The sequence below is a fragment of the Myotis yumanensis genome, unplaced genomic scaffold (assembly GCF_028538775.1).
Source record: "Myotis yumanensis isolate MYYU_CA2020_CCGP unplaced genomic scaffold, mMyoYum1.0.hap1 SCAF_9, whole genome shotgun sequence".
Lineage (NCBI taxonomy): Eukaryota > Metazoa > Chordata > Mammalia > Chiroptera > Vespertilionidae > Myotis > Myotis yumanensis.
In genome coordinates this window covers 51850800-51860460 of record NW_027223760.1, presented here as the reverse complement: position 1 = coordinate 51860460, position 9661 = coordinate 51850800, and the positions used below count along the sequence as shown (strand labels likewise).

The following is a 9661-nucleotide window of genomic DNA, read 5'->3' as shown; positions in this document are numbered from 1 at the left end:
ACAACTGGTCACTATGACGCGCACTGACCACCAGGGGTAGACGCTCAACGCAGGAGCTGCCCCTCATGGCCAGTGCGCTTCCACAGGAGGAGTGCCACTCAGCCAGAAGCCAGGCTCACGGCTGGCAAGCGCAGCAGCGGTGGCAGGAGCTTCTCCCGCCTCCAAGGCAGCGCTCAGGAGCAGCGAGCCTAGCTTCTGGCTGAGCAGCGCTCCACATGGGGAGTGCCATGGAGGTGGCAGGAGCTAAGAACCCCTAGGGTGTTGTCTGCCTGCCAGCTTAAGCCTGCTTAGGCCGGCACATGAACATCCCCTGAGGGGTCCCAGACTGCGAGAGGGTGCAGGCCTGGCTGAGGGACCCCTCCTTTCCCCAGTGCACGAATGTCATGCACCAGGCCTATAGTAGAAATATAAGAATGCGACATGGTCTTTGCCCTCAAGGACGTCCCAGTCTAATGGGAGAATCAATTCAGCAAATAACAGTGATGTGACCAATACTATGTACAACATTGTAGGAGGCACAGTCAGAGTTAAAAGGTTGGGATGTAGCAGAAAATAAGATCCTCAGACCTGAAAGATAAAAGAGGTTTGAGGGTTAAGAAGATAGAGATTGGATCAGAGGAGTTCTAAGCATAAGGAACAAACTGGGCAAAAGAACCAAGCTGAAAGGACATGTCAAACTTGAGACTAGAAAATAGTCTCTGAGCCTTGGGGAGCACTGATAGGGAGGAGAAACAGAGAAACAACTTGCAAGAAGTCAATAGAATTTGAATAAGGTACCCTGAGGTCAAACTGTGCAGGTTCTGCAAAGACATTTAAGCCTTATCTTACAAGTAATGGGAAATCACCATATTTTGTTCTGTTTTGTTTTCAAGAACGCTGTCCTGGCTCTAGAAGAATCACTGAGTGGACTTTGAACGGTGGGTTGATTGGTAGGAAGAGGACTTGGAAAAAGAATGACTAGTTAAATAACTAATTGCAATATTTTATTTCAGAAAGTCAATGAGCCTGAACCAAGGCAGAGAAAAAGAGAGAAAAAAAAAGAAATGGACGTACAAGATATTTTAGAGATAGGATTAACTCAAATTGATAATATATTGGCTACGTAGGAACATGAAAAAGTTAATGTGTTTGCTTACACTATAAGGGATACAGAACAAGTTAGCTGGAAAACAAAATTAAAATCTCATGGGGACATTGAACATTGAAGTGCCTGCAAGTCATTCTGATGAGGCTATTTAAAAGAATGTTTGTAAGATGGGTCCGAAAGTCTGGAGAAATGAGGAGGTGGTGATGTTGATGTAGTATGAGTGGAGGGTACTGTATAGATAGAGCATGGTATAGAGAAGAAGGTGGTGATGACATGTAAAAAAATGCCAATGCTTTGAGGACAAGCAGAAGAGGTGCCAAGGTAGGTAGAGACAAAAGAGAATAATTGAAGGAAAATAATATTGTAGAAACCACGTGAAGATGGGGGGAGGAAAGGCAGGCATGGGCAAGATTGAAATTCCAAGTAAAAGTCTAAAAGAGCTAATAATGCCAATGTGAAAGAAGAACAACTAGCTTGATAGATCTGCTCCCAGATGCAGTCAGGAATCATTGCCTTTCTCCTTCTATCGTACTGCTTCACATCTTAAGAACTTTCATCTTTGAAGCATATAAATATGCACATAAAATAGAAATAGATTTTGAGCCCTACTGAATGAACAACATCATTGTAAAAGAAAACCCTGTGCCCAGAACACCCTCTGCCATTGATTTTACAAACATATTAAGAGAGTTTCCTTTTAAAAGTCACCTAAAGATCCTTTGATGTCAGTACATGTGAGTGATAACAAAACTGGGGAGGATATGGCATAAAGATGAGTACAAAGAAAATCCTGACAACTTCAAATTTATCTATTCTGAAAGGGCCAAGCATTGTGCCTTTTTTCCTACAATTAATGATAATTTTCTTTATAATAACAAAAACACCAAAATGCTATGCTCCCTAGCTGAATATAATGTTCCATGTCAAAAGAGGCCAATGCCCATTTCAGGAGCTGGCTCACTGATTCAATGAGACCATTTCCACAAATTATATGTGTTGCTTGTCTCATTATTTTAGAAACATTGAGAATAATAATGATTCTTAACATGATGAGGTATACACATTTTAAAATAGATGTTTGTCTTGCAAACATTGCTAAATAGGTATAAAGAAAAAGGTCATTTCTTTCCACCATAAACAAAGACAGGTAACATGAAAGACATGTCTGGGGCAGGACCTGTGTATAGGACTAGGGAGAAAAGACTACCATGCAATGTTGGGAGTGTTACTATACTTTGATCTAACTCCTTTTTATGTCTTAGGGCCATACTTTAATATATTTTCAGCATAGGTATATAATCATAACATCAATATGTTAGCTATTAAAATACTGTTTGAAGACACCACTTTTGGGTATTAACCACTCTTTAACTTCATTGCCACCTCAATTATGCTCCTGGCCTTATGAGATAAAATATAAAAATTACACTCCTTCCCTAACCAGTTTGGCTCAGTGGCTAGAGCATCGGCCTGCAGACTCAAGGGTCCCAGGTTCAATTCCGGTCAAGGGCATGTACCTTGGTTGTGAGCACATCCCCAGTAGGGGTTGTGCAGGAGGCAGCTGATCAATGTTTCTCTCTCATCAATGTTTCTAACTCTCTATCCCTCTCCCTTCCTCTCTGTAAAAAATCAATAAAATATATATATTTTTAAAAATACACTCCTTTTACATATACTTTCTCCAACTAGAGGTACCTCCAGATGTTTGTGTACCTCTTTTTACAAGCAATAAGATGCCTGGTAATTTCTGCCAACTTGCACATGGTACTGTTGATCTATTACTGTTTAATATAAATAATTTCAAATTGCTTTGAAAATCATGTACTTATTTCATCAACTGTATGAATACTTGAAGCCAAACAAAAATTTTAAACAACCTGAAGCTTAAATAATGGATCTCTCATCAGTGAATAACTAATCAACAAAATGCAAAATGGCCTTGCTCTATGATTACAACATCATTTTGGCAGTTTTATGATTCACAATGTTAAATATATGTTGCATACTATTAACTGTTAGTGGTTAAGGGCACACTACACTATAGACATTGCAATTAGCATTTTGCATATGGCTCTGATTTTATTTTGAATCACATGCTAGCGTGTGCGCTCTCTCTCTCTCTCTCTCTCTCTCACCCCCCCCCCCCCCACACACACACGCGTGCTCTTCCTAGTTATTCCATGGAGCATGTCCTTTATTTTTAAAAATAATTTAAATCATGCAGTTCTATATTCATACACTTGATAAGGGTTAGCTAGCTAGCCTAATGAGGCAAATAGGAAGGGGGGGGGGGGCGGGTCCAGGAAAGATGGAAGTATTTCTGGCCTGAGCAATTAAAATAGCTATAAACCAAGGACAGAGGTATCTCTGGCTTGAGCAATTAAATGCAGCCCTCACCTGAGCAGCTGGGAGAGCTATGAGGAGTAATAAAACATCTCCAGCCAGAACAACTGAGAGAGGGTCTATGGGAGAGGAGTGCATAGATTGGGTCTGGAGACGCCAAAATGCTTATCTTACTTATACAAAGGATAGAGAAATGACACAGGATAAGGGGGGAAGAAGACATACATTCACAGAGGATAAAGAGAAGTCACAGGATATTGGGAAGAAGGAAACATATTTTCACAGAGGATAGAGGAATGTTGTAAGAGGAGAGAAGAGAGAGAGGGGGTACCACATGGGCTTTGAGCTTTGAAACTAATACTATATAGCAGAATAACCAATGAGGAAAGCATGGTGGTACCAAATTAAGGACAGAGACCAATTAGAAAAGGTCATGTTCAGACAAAGAGCTACAGCCTTTATAACTCAGTAGATGCAGATTGTTTAGATTTTTCTTTCCCATTAGAGAGAGAGAGAGAGAGAGAGCAGGTCTTTCCCATTTGGGGGCTTCTCCTCAGGGGATCCCCTTTGGGGACATCCATGCCCAGATGAAGTTTATATATGCTTCCAATAAACATCTACATTTTTATTGAAGAAATCTGTTAGTTCACGAATTTATTCTTCAACTTCATTTGACAAGGACCCATGAGAAAAATCTACACCCTGAACCCCAAAGTTTCACACTTAACAAAACACTGGAGGCCCAGTGCTCAAATTTGTGCATGCGTGGGGTCTGGCCGGCCGTCACAATAGGAGTGGGGGGAAATTGATGATGGGGCCTGCCGGGGAAAGGGCCGCAGGTGGTTGGCTGGCCGGCCCCGCCCACTGGTCAAACTCATGGTCGAACTCCCAGCCAAGGGGACAATTTGCATATTAGTCTTTTATTAAATAGGATTATAGGAGATGAAGTAAAAAGTAAAAGCCTGACTTCATCATCAGCCCCTGCTCTCTTTGCAAAGACACCTCTCTCTCCAGAAACTGTCAATACTTTATTCATATTTGCAGTACTTTTTCATATGTAAATATTTTACAGAAATAGTGTCGTATTTTATGAATTACATTTTATATGTTTCCCATCAATATTATCTTTACTAAATGGGCATATAGAATTCTATAGTATGAATGTATCATATTTCTACTTTTTGGTGTACCTTTTGTGATAGATCCTTAATCACTACATTGTTTCACAGCCAGGCTATCTACAGTTATTTTTTAGCCTTGATTCCATTGGTTTTTCTGCTCATTGCTGTTTCAGATACCTCATTCTCTCCTCTCTTGAGTTGGATTTTCATTTTTATGGGTGTACAGATTGTGAGATTATTTTAGAAAGAGTACATAGGGGACAAACTATATGAGTTGTTCAAGCCTAAAAATGTCTTTATTGGCAATAAGCTTACACTGGGTATAATATTCAGTCATCTTTTCATTTACTTTGTTCTTTTTTATATTTCTCTCACTGCAATTTTAGGATTTCCTCTATTTCAGGCATTGTCAAGTCTTACAAGGTGGGCTACCTATGCCCATGCTTTCTCTAATCTCTTTCTTAACTAATGTAGAGAAAAGCACATAGACACATCTAGATATGTTAGGCTCTTTTTCATAAAGTTTCCCCAAGAGGACTATAAACTCTTTGAGGGATGTTTTTTCTATATTATGCTATTTTTTTAACTTGGAGGAGCGAGTACCTAGCATAGAGAAGCACTCAATAAATTGCCTGTATGGTTTACATCCTTAGTACATCTATTTCAATAGTGAAGGTTCATTGATACTTTAGTCACAATCAAGATTTGGGGGGAGGACATGTGGCCCTCCGAGATTTCCCTCTTACAAGTTTAGAAGCTGCCCCTCATTGGCAATACCTGGAGTGCCTGTATTATATATGAAAAGCCGCAGGAAATGGGTTGGTGTTTCAATACATCAAAAATACATCATTTCCTTCTGCTACAAAGCAGTGCTCCAGGAACAGCATTAACAATGGAAAAGCAGAAAAGAAACTCCATGCCTCTCCCTTCACCCGGGAGGTGCCGGAAGGCCATATTTCAGAGGAACTAAGAGAATGGGCTTTGCGTTAGGGATCACAGGGCTAAATCCAAAATTGGCTCCTCTGTCACTAATGACCATTTACAGTCACATTTTCTCCAGTTACAAAGTAGAGACGACACTTCACTCATTGAATTTTCATGAAGTTAAAAAGAAAAAGATTTTACATATGAACCATGGGAAACAGTATGAGTTCAACACATGAAGGCTATTGTGCTTAGCTAGGTTATGGAGCCCTGATAAAAAAGAAAGCAGGGCTTTCAGAAAGCACACTGCTATTCTCTTCCTTGTCTTCTGAGTGGTGGCATTACATCTTCCCAGAAAATCTAAACAAACTGAGGTGGAAATTATTATAACTGTAACAACCCTGTGGTCATCTTTCGCAGGAGGTGGTGGTAGGAGATCACACTGATTGTGTTACCATTTAGTATTGGCAAATGTGGGCAATAATTTATCTTTAACATAACAACTTTAGGAGAAGACATTTTGACCAGCTGGGACATTGCATGTCATCCTCAAGAACTAGAAACATTGCCATGTTTCTACCAGTTTGATGAATCATACAATGGCTAAGAATTTTAGGTGTCTATCCCATGGGCTCTTATGATCCCATGAAGGTTGGCTCATTTCTAGCATAGGGTACCATCTGTTCCCTACACTATTGTATTGAAGACTGGTTCTGAATTCATGGGTAATTGAGCTTCTCACAAGTTTGTATAACCATAATAATTAGTTTTGGCTTTTATTTCTTTTCCTGTAGGTACTCTTATGAAAATGTGCTTGGTTGCCCTAGCACATGGTTGGCTCAATGGATAGAGTGTCAGCCTGTGGACCAAAGGGTCCTGGGTTTGATTCTTGGTTGCAGCCTCCTCCCTGGCCTGGGCTCTGATTGGGGCTTGTGCAGGAGGCAACCAATTGGTATGTTTCTGTCACATCAATGTTTCCCTCTGTCTTTCCCTCTCTCTTCCAATCTCCCTAAAAAAATCAATGGAAAAATATCCTCAGTGAGGATTAACAAAAAAATAAAAATAAAATAAAATATGTGGTTTTTTTAAAAGTGCTTGGTTTTTTTAACCACAGGGAGAAAAATATGCCTTGTGAAGAGCCATTACTTATTGTTTCTGCTAAGAAATAGAACTTTTCAGCCTATGAAAATATTGTCTCTGCTTTGTAAAAAATAAATATACACATAACTTTTGATATATAGACAATAATATTGATGAGAAATTGAGAATTTTTATTCCACATAGCCCAACTTAATTTATTCTTTCAAAACACAATTACAGATTTACCCAGGTTTACATTAAAAATGTTGCTTCTGTCGTGACCAGTTTGGCTCAGTGGATAGAGAGTCACCCTGCAGACTGAAGGGTCCCAGGTTCGATTCCGGTCAAGGGCATGTACCTTGGTTGCAGGCACATCCCCAGTAGGGGGTGTGCAGGAGGCAGCTGATCGATGTTTCTCTTTCATCGATGTTTCTAACTCTCTATCCCTCTCCCTTCCTCTCTGTAATAAATCAATAAAAATATATTTTTTAAAAATGTTGCTTCTTTTGTTGGTATTTTATATTACTACCATTTAAAATGTATACAGAATATTTCCTATCAGGGCCCCTGGGCATGCAGTTATAATAATGAATAAAATTATTAAAATAACATGTTGAAACACTATGCCTTGGCTAAAACAAAGCCTCTTAAGCAACTTTTTAAAATTATTTATAAAGTGATTTGAATTTGTCTTTAAATCTAGATGTCTGTAAGGAAAAGAGATATGTTGCATATGTAGGAATAGATGGGGTAGATCTAGAGTCATTCTTTCTGAATTAGAGGTAAATATGAGTGATTGTCCATAATAAGGCTTGTGATATAAATGCTAATGGAAATTTATGGCTTCTTAAAGTCAAATGAAGCACATACCTCTCTAGAATGGACCAAATGAGGAATGATTGACCTACCTCCCAACCCTATTTTCAGCAACTTATCTGAACACTAGAGGCCCAGTGCACAAATTCGTGCACGGGTGGGGTCCCTCTGGGTGTCCTGCAGGGATCAGGCTGAAACCCACAGTCCAATGCCACCTGCAGCTCCTATCTGCCGCTCCTGCTCATCCAGGCCCCACTGTGCCTGCCATGGGCTCATGCCCAATCAGTCCCAATCGGGAGAGGCTCACGCTGCCACAGCACTGCTCACCAGCCATGAGCCCTGCATCTGGCGCCCTCCCAAAGGGAGTGGCCTGTGGGATCGGGATGAAACTGGCTCTCCAACATCCCCCGAGAGGTCCTGGATTGCGAGAGGGCACAGGCCAGGCCCAGGGACCCCATGGGTGCATGATCGGGCTGGGGAGGGACCGCAGGAGGGCTCCAGGGTGTGACCGGCCCATCTCACTCAGTCCTGATCAGCCAGACCCCAGCAGCAAGCTAACCTACCAGTCAGAGCATCTGCCCCCTGGTGGTCAGTGCATGTCATAGCAACTGGTCAACCAGTTGACTGTCTGCCACCTGGTGCTCAGTGCATGTCATAGCAAGTGGTTGAGCAGCCTCAGCATATCATTAACATATTATGCTTTCATTGGTTGGTTGGCTGTTCTGCAGTTCGGTCTATTTCCATATTACCCTTTTATTATATAGGACTAGAGGCCCAGTGCATGAAATTCGTGCACTGGGGGGGAGGTGAATGTCCCTCAGTCCAGCCTTCCGACTGCTGGTTTAGGCCCAATCCCACAGGGACTGCTGGCTCCCAACCACTTGCCTGCCTGCCTGCCTGATTGCCCCTAACCACTTCTGCCTGCCAGCCTGATCACCCCTAACTGCTCCCTTGCCAGCCTGATCGATACCTAACTGCTCCCCTGCAGTCCTGGTCACCCCCAACTTCCCTCCCCTACAAGCCCGGTTGCCCCCAACTGCCCTCCCCTACAGGTCTGGTCCCCCCCAACTGCCCTCCCTCCCCTGCAGGCCTGGTCCCCCCCCCCCCAACTGCCTGCCCCTGCCGGCCCAGTCACCTTCAACTGCCCTCCCCTGATGGCATGGTCACCCTCAAACGCCCTCCCCTGCTAGCCTGGTTGCCCACAACTGCCCTCCCCTGCCAGCCATCTTGTACCCACATGGGAGCAGCCATCTTGTGTGAGGGTGTAACCATCAATTTGCATGTTACCTCTTTATTATATAGGATGCGTTCTCATGTGCAGCAATGGTATATGAGAACATACTGAGTAGTAATAACAGTATAACTAATCCAATAGGAATTCAAATTCCTAAAGAAACAATAACTTTGAAATATTTAGAGATATTATCCTTGATATCCTCTGATTATCCAGAGGTTGATCTGGAAAGCTTTCGGTCTACAACAAAGGAAGAAATCATTATATAAATGAAGTGACAGAAATTAGTTTTCAGAGGAGTATCCCTGTGCCATTTAGATCCTGAATTGCTTCAAAATTCTTCTAGGACCTCTTTTCTATGAAGCAATAATATGTGGACAATGCCCAGTGCTTCCCAGGTGCAGAGTGGACAACAAGCCAGACAGTCAACCCAGAAATATGGAAGGAGGCAGAGATCCTGGAAATACAGTTCTTCCACATGCCTATATAAGTCCCATGGACTAGGAATCTTCAGTGTTCTGAGAAGAGACCAAATCTCGCACAGTGAATGAACCCTTCACCCTTTCATCAAAGGTTGCTAATGCTGGAGTTTGAGTTATGACAGTGAATAAGTAACTATTTGAGAGTCATGCCCTGATTAGAAGCAAGATGTGATAAAAGCAAATTCAGCCCAGAGCACTAGGCCCCACAAGACTCTTAAGAGTAGCTCAGAGAAGACACAAGTGCTGTGCTGAGGGAACTTCAAAGGCCACTCTTCCCATGAGAAAACAATACCTTGAAAGTTCTTACACCAACCTGTTTTTTCTAATGCTCCTCCCATAAGAAGATTGGCACCTATACTTTGACCTTCTGTTTCTTCCTTGCAGGATTCCTTGCAGGGTATGGGTAAACATACTCTGTCCTTTACAGATCTCTTATCTAGTTATCTCAGACTTTGAAACCAGAGATACCTGCTTCCACTAGTCTGGCTAGATCTAACTTTGTTCTCCATGCACCCTCTCCCCCCCCCCCTCCCCCCCCCCCCCCCCCCCCCCGTCTTCATTTCTTAAAGTATGG

At 42.1% G+C, this 9661-nt stretch overlaps 1 protein-coding gene across 1 annotated transcript in view; it reads right to left on the bottom strand.

Moving 5' to 3' along the window:
• Positions 1-9661, bottom strand: part of NXPH1 (neurexophilin 1) — a 280541-nt gene that overhangs the window by 7695 nt on the left and 263185 nt on the right. The gene's annotated exons all lie outside the window — the stretch shown is intronic.